This window comes from Salvelinus alpinus, chromosome 35, assembly GCF_045679555.1.
Source record: "Salvelinus alpinus chromosome 35, SLU_Salpinus.1, whole genome shotgun sequence".
Taxonomy (NCBI): Eukaryota; Metazoa; Chordata; class Actinopteri; order Salmoniformes; family Salmonidae; genus Salvelinus; species Salvelinus alpinus.
In genome coordinates, this window is record NC_092120.1 from 5713004 (window position 1) to 5726536 (window position 13533).

Consider the following 13533-nt stretch of genomic DNA (forward strand, 5'->3'; position numbering starts at 1 on the left):
GTCTCATATCTGAGCAGTGATTCAACTAACTAACTACTATAGAACAAAAAGTCTGCAGCTAAAATGTTAACACACCCCACCTCCAAAAAAAAAAACTAACTAATGTTACTGATGATGTGCAGCATTTCTCATGTTTCACCTCGACCCTCCCTCCTCCCTCCCTCTCTCCCTCCCTCCCTCCCTCCCTCTGGCCAGCAGTCTTGTACACAGAGGAGACACACATGGCCCAAACCTACCACAGAACTGTGGACGATGCCAAACATGTCAGTTGAAAATGGAAACCACAGATGGTAGTGTGTACCAGTTATAGAGATTCTATATTTCTACTTAAGTTTGTGGTACAAACAATCAGACAAAACACAGAGAGCAGTAAGATGATTATACTTTACAGAAGACTGTACTTCAAGATACAATATCATACACAATGGCAGAGATGATAGTGGTGGATTTAGGTAAACAGTAACAGTTTAGCGGACTATCGTAACATTAGATTGCACATACTGCCTTGACGCCACTTGACATGCATGACTGAAAGAGATACGCACCAGAGAATGTAGAACAAATCTAAAAGCTTCTGAAATACTGACCGTCCAAGAGAACAGACTTAGGCAGTAGTCCCATCCCTCTGTCCCTCCGTGGCTGTGGCTGCCATAAACACCCAGTGTGAGGGTGTGAAGGTCGACAGAGAGAGAGGCAGGGAGGAGTGATATTTTGCCAATGTTAGTTAGGGCATTCTTCCCCTGGAGAGCCCAGCAAGTAATCCTATTTCTATGGTGGAGACTGTGTTGCCTCTCACTGAGGACTGTCACCTCTGGTCCCAGGAGATCCTGGTTTACCCTGTTTCACCCAGGTTAATGTAATATTAATCTCTCCTTCACACTTCCTTACATCTCTGCCATTCACTGGCTGTGACTGGCCCACTATATACTCACCTCACTAAGGTCAGATACAGCTCCAGTTTAGAGATTCCTCTCTCTCTCTCTCTCTCTCTCTCTCTCTCTCTCTCTCTCTCTCTCTCTCTCTCTCTCTCTCTCTCTCTCTCTCTCTCTCTCTCTCTCTCTCTCTCTCTCTCTCTCTCTCTCTCTCTGTGTATCTCTCTCTTTCTCTCTGTATCTCTCTCTCTGTGTATCTCTCTCCATCTCTCTGTATCTCTCTCTCTCTCTTTCTCTCTGCAGACTCTTCTTGTTCTAAGGTCCATAAACTGTAAGGGTCGACGCCAGAGATAAGAAGCAGGTACGGGGAGTCAAACATTTAATCGGGAACAGACAGGGGGGAGGCGTACATAATGATGATGGCAGGCGTGCACAATGCTGGGGAGCCTGGCTCCCTCGAGCGCCAGGGGGGAAGCGCAGGAGCAGGCGTGACAATAACAGCATTAAGTGGAACACAACACCATCGAACTCACAGGATATATCCCAGATATGAAACACTTCATTTGGAAAATAGAAGAAGTCAACATAACCATTTGTTTCCAGTTATAGATTTATAAATGTAGTTAATTTCTATCACCGCATGCGAAATGTATATTACACAAATGACAGACATAGATTACCCATTGCATAAAGCATTAAGAACAATGAATCCACTTTGTTTCATTTTCAATTTTTTTCTGTTTCTATCTCTGTAATTGCTATTGTTCCTCGATTTCCGCAGTCAATTTGGCACTCATTACTGCATATCCCAGAGTGCATTTCTCCTGCCTAACCTGTCATATGACTGTGCTGCAGGAGCAGGTGGCAGGTCATGTGATGTTTAAGCCATAGCTGTCTGGAAGCTGCTGCTAAATTGGAGTTGAATCTCAGAGCACGGCACTCACTCTCTCTCTCTTTCCAGAGGAAGGTAATGTGTGGGAAATCCATCCCTATTTTTCATGCTGTTTTCTCTCGTTATCTGAATAATGCTGTGGTCAGAGACAAAGGGAGTGGAAGGAGAGAGAGAGGAGGGAATGAGGAGGAGGCAGGGATGAGAGGGAAGAGAGGAAGCCATTAAGGATGCTCTTCCGTTGATGCATCCAGGAAGCAGAACCAGGAAGGACTGATATTTATTGTACTTTGTTCGTACGCTATGTGTCTAGCCTGTGTGTGTGTGTGTGTGTGTGTGTGTGTGTGTGTGTGTGTGTGTGTGTGTGTGTGTGTGTGTGTGTGTGTGTGTGTGTGCGTGTGCGTGTGCGTGTGCGTGTGTGTGTGCGTGTGTGTCAAAATATAACCTCGGGAGATGGAGTGATACATATAGGAAGAGAGAGATAGATAGATGGTGGGATGTACTGTATATGCTGTTTATCTGGCTATCTCTGTCTGTTGTTAAACCACGCGCAGCTGTCTGAATGAGAACACTCAGCCTGCATGCTGCCGGCTTCCTCTTCAGGCAGGCAACCAATCAGCAATGCTTGATGCTCTCTGTTTATCCCTCTCTCAGCCAATTAGTTTGCACATGGTTTCCGACTGCCCAATCAGCTCCTTCCCCTGCTGCTGATGTGCTTTGGGTTGTCATAGACATGGCAAATCATACGTGGATGAGGTTTACAGGTTTTGTTACGTTCTTATTAAATGATTACACATCAATACACATAATAATACTTTATATTTACTCTGCCACATTATTACATATAATAATACTCTATATTTACTCTGCCACATTACTACATATAATAATACTAAACATGTACTCTACCACATTACTACATATAATAATACTCTATACGGTGCATTCAAAATGTATTCAGACCACTTGACTTTTACACATTTTATTATGCTACAGCCTTGTTCTAAAATTGATTACGTCCCCCCCACCTCATTAATCTACACACAGTACCACATAATGACAAAGCAAAAACAGGTTTTTAGATTTTTTTGAAAATGTATTTTAAAAAACGTATTACAAATTCTACATTTACATAAGTATTCATACCCTTTACTCAGTACTTTGTTTAAGCACATTTGGCAGCGATGACAGCCTCACGTCTTTTTGGGTTGGACGCTACCAGCTTGGCATACCTGTATTTCTTTGTAGCTGTTTACATACCACCACAGTCAGAGGCTGGCACTAAGATAGCATTGTATGAGCTGTATTCTGCCGTAAGCAAACAAGAAAACGCTCACCCAGAGGCGGTGCTCCTAGTAGCTGGGGATTTTAATGCAAGGAAACTTAAATCAGTTTTACCTAATTTCTATCAACATGTTAAATGTGCAACCAGAGGGAAAATAACTCTGGGCCACCTTTACTCCACACACAGAGATGCATGCAAAGCTCTCCCTCACCCACCATTTGGCAAATCTGACCATAATTCTATCCTCCTGATTCCTGCTTACACGAAAAAATTAAAGCAGGAAGCACAGTGACTAAATTGATAAAGAATTGGTCAGATGAAGCAGATGCTAAGCTACAGGACTGTTTTGCTGGCATTGAGGAGTACACAACATCTGTCATTGGCTTCATCAATAAGTGGATCGATGACGTCGTCCCCACGATTACCGTATGTACATACCCGAACCAGAAGCCATGGATTAGAGGCAGCATCCACACTGAGCTAAAGGCTAGAACTGCCGCTTTCAAGGAGTGGGACTCTAACCCGGAAACTTATAAGAAATCCCGCTATGCCCTCCGATGAACCATCAAACAGACAAAGCTTCAATACAGGACTAAGATCGAGTCGTACTACACCGGCTCTGACCCTCGTCGGATGTGGCAGGGCCTGCAACGCATTACAGACTACACAGGGAAGCACAGCCGAGAGCTGCCCGGTGACACGAGCCTACCAGATGAGATAAACTACTTCTATGCTCGCTTCGAGGTAAATAACACTGAAACATGTATGAGAGCACCAGCTGTACCGGAAGACTGTGTGATCACGCTCTCCGCAGCCAATGTGAGTAAGACCTTTAGACAGGTCGACATTCACAATGCCGCAGGGCCAGACGGATTACCAGGACGTGTACTGTGAGCATGCGCTGACCAACTAGCAAGTGTCTTCACTGACATTTTCAACCTCTCCCTGTCCAAGTCTGTAATGCCAACATATTTCAAGCAGACTACCATAGTGCCTGTGCCCAAGAACACTAAGGTAACCTGCCTAAATGACTACCGACCTGTAGCACTCACATCTGTAGACATGAAGTGCTTTGAAAGGCTGGTCATGGCTCACATCAACACCATTCATCCCAGAAACCCTAGACCCACTCCAATTTGCATACCACCCCAACAGATCCACAGATGATGCAGTCACTGTTGCACTCCACACTGCCCTTTCTCATCTGGACAAAAGGAACAACTATGTGAGAATGCTATTCATTGACTACAGCTCAGCGTTCAACACCATAGTGCCCTCAAAGCTCATCAATAAGCTAAGGACCCTGGGACTAAACACTTCCCACTGCAACTGGATCCTGGACTTCATGACGGGCCACCCCCAGGTGGTAAGGGTAGGAACCAACACATCTGCCAAGTTGATCCTCAACACGGGCCCGTCAGGGGTGCGTGCTCAGCCTCCTCCTGTACTCCCTGTTCACTCATGACTGCATGGCCAGGCACGACTCCAACACCATCATTAAATTTGCCAATGATACAACAGTGGTAGGCCTGATCACCGACAACAACGAGACAGCCTATAGGGAGTAGGTCAGAGACCTGGCCGTGTGGTGCTAGGCCAGCAACCTCTCCCTCAACGTGATCAAGACAAAGGAGATGGTTGTGGACTACAGCAAAAGGAGGACCGAGCAGGCCCATCATTCTCCATGCTACAGTGGAGCAGGTTGAGAGCTTCAAGTTCCTTGGTGTCCACATCACCAACAAACTAACATGGTCCAAGCACACCATGACAGTCGTGAAGAGGGCACGACAAAACCTATTCCCCCTCAGGAGACTGAAAAGATTTGGCATGGGTCCTCAGATCCTCTAAAGGTTCTACAGCTGCACCTTCGAGAGCATCCTGACTGGTTGCATCACTGCCTGGTATGGCAACTGCTCAGCCACCGACCGCAAGGCACTGCAGAGGATAGTGCGAACGGCCCAGTACATCACTGAGTGCAAGCTTCCTGCCATCCAGGACCTCTATATCAGGCGGTGTCAGAGGAAGGCCCTAAAAATTGTCAAAGACTCCATCCATCCTAGTCATAGACTGTTCTCTCTGCTACCCCACGGCAAGCGGTACCGGAGCGCCAAGTCTAGGTCCAAGAGGCTTCTAAACAGCTTCCACCCCCAAGCCATAAGACTCCTGAATATCTAGTCAAATGGCTACCCAGACTTTCACATTGCACCCCCCCCCCCCTCTCCACACCACTGCCACTCTCTGTTGTCATCTATGCATAGTCACTTTAATTAACTCTACCTACATGTACATACTACCTCAACTAACTGGTGCCCCCGCACATTGACTCTGTACCGGCACCCCCCTGTATACAGTATATTGTTTTTTTTACCGCCCCTCTTTAATTACTTGTTACTTTTAGCTCTTATTCTTATCTGTATTTTTTTTAAACTGCACTGTCGGGGCTCGTGAGTAAGCATTTCACTGTAAGGTCTACACCTGTTGTATTCGGCGCGTGTGACTAATAAAATTTGATATGGTTTGATTTGGGGAATTTCTCCCATTCTTCTCTGCAGACCCTCTCAAGCTTTGTCAAGTTGGATGGGGAATGTTGCTGCACAGCTATTTTCAGGTCTCTCCAGAGATGTTCAATCAGGTTCAAGTCTGGGCTCTGGCTTGGCTATTCAAGGACATTCAGAGACTTTTCCTGAAACCACTCCTGTGTTCTCTTGGCTGTGTGCTTAGTGTCGTTATCCTGTTGGAAGGTGAACCTCGCCCCAGTCTGAGGTCCTGAGCGCTCTGGAGCAGGTTTTCATCAAGGATCTCTCTGTACTTTGCTCCGTTCATCTTTGCCTCAATCCTAACTAGTCTCCCAGTACCTGCCCCTGAAAAACATCCCCACAGCATGATGCTGCCACCAACATGCTTCACCGTAGGGATGGTGCCAGCTTTCCTCCAGACGTGACGCTTGGCATTCAGACCAAGTAGTTCAATCTTCATTTCATCAGACCAGAGAATCTTGTTTCTCATGGTCTGAGTGTCTTTAGCTGTCTTTTGCCAAACTCCAAGCGGGCTGTCTTGTGCATTTTACTGAGGAGTAGCTTCCGTCTGGCCACTCTACCATAAAGGCCTGATTGGTGAAGTTCTGCGGAGATGGTTGTCCTTCTGAAAGATTCTAAGGTTCTAAATAAAGAGTAAAAACTCACGGACAATTAGTAAAGCTCAAACCAAGTTTTTTCACCCACTAGGGTCACACAGCTGCATAAGACAAAGCCATGTTCCCACCAGCACAAGTATATATACCCCAATTTAGGTGACGTCTTCTCCTTCCTTCGAAACATGACATCTTTATTGCTAGGCAGGAAGTTAAGTGATGTGGGTAATAAACTGTTCCTTCTCCCTTACTGTGACCTGACCTAACCTCGGCCCCCATTCTTCACTAATCCACAGCTCTCCACCCTTATCAGTGACCGCAACCTTGTGACTGCCTTTCCCTTACTCAGTAACATTCCAAGCCCCTGGCTCACATTCAACCTTAATTGACACCAGCATATACATGCCTCCTACAGAAAACCATTCACTTCTGGTGTAACAACCAGACTGTGGCTCTTCTCCTTTCCATAGGATACCTGATGATTAACAATATTTCAAGTTTGGAAGAACCCATCAGTGCCTTTCCAAATCATGTCTGTCAATGTAATTTACCACAGGTGGACTCCAATCAAGTTGTAGAAACATCTCAAGGAACTTCTTATGGCTGTGGGCAGTATTGAGTAGCTTGGATGAATAAGGTGCCCAGAGTAAACTGCCTGCTACTCACGCCCAGTTGCTAATATATGCATATTATTAGTAGATTTGGATAGAAAACACTCTGAAGTTTCTAAAACTGTTTCAATGATGTCTGTGAGTATAACAGAACTCATATAGCAGGCAGAAACCTGAGAAAGAATCCAACCAGGAAGTGGGAAATCTGAGGTTTGTAGGTTTTCAACTCATTGCCTATCGAAGATACAGTGGGATATTGGTCATATTGCACTTCCTAAGGCTTCGACTAGATGTCAACAGTCTTTAGAACCTTGTTTGATGCTTCTACTGTGAAGGAGGGGAGAATGAGGGCTCTTTGAGTCAGGGCTCTGGCAGAGTGCCATGAGCTGACCACACACGTTCACGTGATAGTTAGACCTGCGTTCCATCGCATGTCTGAAGAGAAAGGAATTCTCCGGTTGGAACATTATTGAAGATTTATGTTAATAAAAACATCCTAAAGATTGATTCTATACTTCGTTTGACATGTTTCTACGAACTGTAATATGACTTTTCGTCTGAACTGTCGCATGGACTTGCCCGCGCATCATGAGTTTGGATTGTGTACTGAACGCGCGAACAAAAAGGAGGTATTTGGACATAAATTATGGACATTAGGGACGCAGACCTCGCCCCGCTTTAGGCTCCCCCCACTTCGGTGGCGCCTCCGGTGCCGGGACCTCCGGACCGCAGATCATCGCCGGAGGCTCCGGACTGCAGATCATCGCCGGAGGCTCCGGACTGCAGACCACCGCTGGAGACTCCAGACTGCGGACTGCCGCTGGAGACTCCGGACTGCGGACCGTTGCTGGAGACTCCGGACTGCGGACCGCCGCTGGAGACTCCGGACTGGGGACCGCCGCTGGAGGCTCCGGACTGGGGACCGTCGCTGGAGGCTCCGGACTGGGGACCGTCTCTGGAGGGTCCGGACTGGGGACCGTCGCTGGAAGCTCCGGATGGTGGACCGTCGCTGGCGCCTCCGGACTGTCGACTGTCGCTGAAGGCTCCGGACTTGGAACCCTCGCTGAATGCTCCGGACTGGGAACCCTCGCTGAATGCTCTGGACTGGGAACCCTCGCTGAAGGCTCTGGACTGGGAACCCTCGCTGAAGGCTCTGGACTGGGAACCCTCGCTGAAGGCTCTGGACTTGGAACCCTCGCTGAAGGCTCAGTGCCATGGATCATCACTGGAAGCTTTGTGCCATGGATCATCACTGGAGGCTTCGTGCCATGGATCATCACTGGAGGCTTCGTGCCATGGATCATCACTGGAGGCTTCGTGCCATGGATTATCACTAGAGGCTCCGGGCTATGGATTATCACTGGAGGCTTCGTGCCATGGATCATCACTACAGGCTCCGGGCCATGGATCATCACTGGAGGCTTCGTACGTGGAACCGGAACAGGTCTCACTAGACTGAGGAGATGTACTGGAAGCCTGGTGCGGGGAGCTGCCACAACACATCCTGGCAGGATACCCATTCGAGCTCAGTGAGTGTGGAGAACTGGCACGGGACGCACTGGGCTATGAAGGCGCACTGGAGGCATAGTGCGTAGAGCCGGCGCAGGATATGCTGGGCCGTGGAGGCGCACTGGAGGTCTGGAGCGTAGAGCTGGCACAACGCGTCCTGGCTGAATCCCCCCTGTAGCACGGCAAGTGCGGGGAGCTGGAACAGGCCGCACCGGGCTGTGCTGGCGAACTGGGGATACCGTGCGTAGAGCTGGCGCAGGATATCCTGGACCGAAGAGACGCACCGGAGGCCAGGAACGCTGAGCCGGCATAATCCGTCCTGGCTGAATGCCCACTCTAGCACGGCAACTGCGGGGAGTTGTAACAGAGCGCACCGGGCTATGAATGCGAACTGGAGACACCGTGCGCATCACTACATAACACGGTGCCTGACCAGTCACACGCTCCCCACGGTAAGCACGTGGAGTTGGCTCAGGTCTAAACCCTACCTCCGCCAATCTCCCCGTGTTCCCCCTCCCCTCCCCACAAAATGTTTTGGGGGCTGCCTCTCGTGCTTCCGTCATTGCCTTGACTCCTCGTATCGTCGTCGTTCTTCTTTCGCTTCTTTCTTCCGCCTGCTTCCATGGCAGGGTCTTGTCCCCTGCCAATTCCTCCTCCCAGGTCCAGGATGTCCTCCACTCTCTTTTCTCCCGGGCCCACGATCCATGCTCCTCCTGGCCACGCTGCTTGGTCCTTTTTTGGTGGGGTGTTCTGTAACGCTCGTTGTCGTAAGGAAGAGTGGACCAAAGCGCAGCGTGGAAAGTGTTCATGATCTTTATTTGTCAAGAATCACTCAAACAAAAATAACGAATACAAAAACGAAAGCGAACAGTTCCGTCAGGCACATATACTAAACGGAAAATAACCCCGCACAAAACCCAAACGGAAAATGACAACGTATATACACTGCTCAAAAAAATAAAGGGAACACTTAAACAACATAATGTAACTCCAAGTCAATCACACTTCTGTGAAATCAAACTGTCCACTTAGGAAGCAACACTGATTGACAATACATTTCACATGCTGTTGTGCAAATGGAATAGACAAAAGGTGGAAATTATAGGCAATTAGTCAGCTGGAGGTCATTTTGCAGGGCTCTGGCAGTGCTCCTCCTGCTCAAAGGCGGAGGTAGCGGTCCTGCTGCTGGGTTGTTGCCCTCCTACGGCCTCCTCCACGTCTCCTGGTGTACTGGCCTGTCTCCTGGTAGCGCCTCCATGCTCTGGACACTACGCTGACAGACACAGCAAACCTTCTTGCCACAGCATCCTGGATGAGCTGCACTACCTGAGCCACTTGTGTGGGTTGTAGACTCCGTCTCATGCTACCACTAGAGTGAGAGCACCGCCAGCATTCAAAAGTGACCAAAACATCAGCCAGGAAGCATAGGAACTGAGAAGTGGTCTGTGGTCACCACCTGCAGAATCACTCCTTTATTGGGGGTGTCTGGCTAATTGCCTATCATTTCCACCTTTTGTCTATTCCATTTGCACAACAGCATGTGAAATTTATTGTCAATCAGTGTTGCTTCCTAAGTGGACAGTTTGATTTCACAGAAGTGTGATTGACTTGGAGTTACATTGTGTTGTTTAAGTGTTCCCTTTATTTTTTTGAGCAGTGTATGATCCCCAATCAGAGACAACGATAGACAGCTGCCTCTGATTGGGAACCACACTAGCCAAAAACAACAACGAAATAGAAAACATAGATTCTCCCACCCGAGTCACACCCTTACCTAACCAAACATAGAGAATAAATAAGGATCTCTAAGGTCAGGGCGTGACAAATTTGATCAATTTTAGAAAAAGGCTGTAACGTCACAAAATGTGGAAAAAGTCAAGGGGTCTGAATACTGTCCGAAGGCACTGTATTTACTCTGCCACACTACTACACATAATTATACTCGATATTTACTCTGCCACATTACTACAGATAATAATACTCTATATTTACCCTGCCACATCACTACGCATAATAATACTCTATATTTACTCTGCCACATCACTACGAATAATAATAGTCTGTTTACTCTGACACAGTACCACACATAACAATACTCTATACTTACTATGCCACATTACTACACATAATAATACTCTATATTTAACCTGCCACATTACTACACATAATAATACTCTGTTTACTCTGCCACATCACTACACATAACAATACTCTATACTTACTATGCCACATTACTACACATAATAATACTCTATATTTAACCTGCCACATTACTACACATAATAATACTCTGTTTACTCTGCCACATCACTACACATAACAATACTCTATACTTACTATGCCACATTACTACACATAATAATACTCTATATTTAATCTGCCACATTACCACGTATAATAATACTTTGTTTACTCTGCCACATCACTACGCATAATAATACTCTATATTTACGCTGCCACATTACTACACATACTACTACTCTATATGTACTCTGCCACAGCACTACACATAATAATACTCTGTTTACTCTGCCACATCGCTATGCATAATACTACTCTATATTTACTCTGCCACATTACTACACATAATAATACTCTATATTTACTCTGCCACATTACTACACATAATAATACTCTATATTTACTCTGCCACATTGCTTATTGAAAACAATATAGAACAATATTTTTTTTTTATCTCTTTCTCTAAGTTTGAACCATTCTCTTGCTCTCTTATGTCTGTCTGTCTCTGTCTCTCTGTCTCTCTGTGTGTGTCTCTCTCTCTCTCTCTCTCTCTCTCTCTCTCTCTCTCTCTCTCTCTCTCTCTCTCTCTCTCTCTCTCTCTCTCTCTCTCTCTCTCTCTCTCTCTCTGTTTGTGGGTGCATCCTATAGATGACTCATCCCCACCTTTCTCTGTCTCAGTCCACCTTTGTAGTGAAGCACTCATTGTGGACTGTTCAAGCAACTACCACCCCCTTATCTTCTCACTTTTGTCAGGCATGTTTATATGTAATCCCCTATTGACCATTCTGTAGTAATGGCTACTACTTTTCTCAGAAATAAGCTGAAGTATTTCAGCCCACCAATGCATTTATCTCCATGTGATCTAAATATGTCTCTATGTGCTCTTTGTTTTCATGTGTTGTTATAAAGGGAAAGAAAAAGCCAGGTTCAACATCAAAGGTGGATGTCACCCATCATTATTGTGCAGACTGCAGGGTTGGAGTACAGCTGCAGGGGGTGTAGGTGCTGTCCGTGGTCCTGATATGGTTAGATTGACTGGCAGTAACTTTGAAAGGTGCTCTCCGTGGTTGTCATGGGTAGAGTCACTGTACAGACTCTGTTTGTGGTCCTTGTGTAGTTAGATTGACTGTACAGACCCTGTCTGTGGTCCTGATGTCTCAATAGGTTGACTGGTGGTAACCTATATAAGTGCTGTCCATGGTCCTGGTTATTGTTGTTCAGAGCACAAGGTGTGGCCAATCGGTCATCTAACTAACATACACACTGTCACATTCCATTCAGCACCCCCAGGGAAAGGACCACATCAGATGCTACAGATGCTGCCCGTGGGCCTGATGTGGTGCTTTCCCTGGTGGTGCTGAATGGAATGTGACAGTGTGTATGTTAGTTAGATGACCGATTGGCCACACCTTGTGCTCTGAACAACAATTGCCCCTAAAAACCAACTTCTCATTTAAAAAACAGCCTGGCATCGACATGAGTCGGAAACATTTATTCAACTGTCAAAATTGACAACAAAGTGTAGATAGGTTAATTCTGGGGGAAAAAGTCAGTCTCATCCAAAACAGAGTTTTGTGAAATTTGTGGTCGTGAACAATGTAAATAAAGGTTGGGTTTGTTTTCATCCTGCCCAAATGCCCACAACTGGCAGCACACAACTAATCATCAATTCAGAATTCAGCTGCAGGCGACCCAATCGTAATTCCCTTGTTAAATGTGGGTTGACTTACGGGGCTAGTTAGGGACCATTACAAAATGACACAATGTACATGGGACAATATGTTAAAATCTCCAAATTTCAATGACTTATAAAACAATTAAAGTGTATACATTCACATGTTGAAAGCATTTATTGAGAAAGCTATAAGGTGTGCAACATGAAAATATTGTCTCATTTACATTGTGTAATTTTGTGACAGTCCCTAACTATCCCCAGAGATAGACTATCCAAAGTCAAACCAACTTTGCTCGATCGCACGCCAGCTGGCTGAAGCTAATTGGCTAAATAATTTTGCTAACGCTTCCCAACTGGAACACACGAGACACCCACATCAAACCACACGTTTGAATTCAGTCATGGTAGCTAGCATTTGTTAATGAACCAAATCTAAAACAAGGCCAAATCAGGACCTTTAAATCTGACTCACCTCAAATCAAATGGAATCAGGACATAACCATCCATTGTTTAATGAATTTGATTGTTTGTGATGCTGTTGCCAACTAATAATAATATCTCAAAGATCGGAGGAGGGAGGACATCTTGATGATGAACTCTTGAGGTTGTCATTCAGTTATTAATATGCCTGTGTTATCAAATGAATCCTAGGTCAACTACTCTCATTAATTACACCATTATCATCAAGACTGTCTGACGGCATCAATTACTAATCCAAGGTCATTTTCTCAATTACACTGTCAACTTGGTTAGATTGCCCAGGCAGCAAGAGAAAGAGTAATTCAACAACAACAAGTCATCACAATGGTAGTGTAATTAAGGGAACCATTTTCAATGTATATATAAAAACAGGCATATCATTAAAACTGTTTTCCTCCCAATTGAAAGATTATGTTGAGCATGAGCTGAGGTGAGATGGTCAGATGGGATGGTAATTGTTATGATTGCATACTGAAAGTAAGAGACTGAATCCTGGGTAGTAATTGAGGCCCCATTGTGAAGGAAGGAGACAAATGGAGGTGTAGGCCATGGCTGTGGATTTACTAATTTGTGGATCAAGACTGACAAGGAGGCGTGGCCATCGCCGATTCCCAATAACAAGGCCAGTGGTCTGTGATGTGTGAGTAATGGCTGGACGGAGGGTTAGAGATGATTTAAAATAATCAGTTCTCATGCAAACCTTGATGCACTCCGATACAAGAGAAGCCGACTAATGGGTTGATGGGACAATTAAAAGTTTGCTGGTACACCAATGTTCTCTCAGAGGACACAGAGACTGGGTCAGGCAAATCAAATGTCCAATGTATGTGTCAAATGAGAG

The 13533-nt window shown here is 45.8% G+C and overlaps 1 protein-coding gene across 1 annotated transcript in view; it reads left to right on the forward strand.

Moving 5' to 3' along the window:
* The first annotated feature begins 1733 nt into the window (after positions 1 to 1733).
* LOC139564353 (t-SNARE domain-containing protein 1-like) overlaps positions 1734 to 13533 on the forward strand; it is a 157799-nt gene continuing 145999 nt past the window's right edge. The window contains exon 1 of the mRNA XM_071383818.1: positions 1734 to 1839. The gene's annotated coding sequence lies outside the window, so the exon portion shown is untranslated. The remainder of the gene's footprint in view (positions 1840 to 13533) is intronic.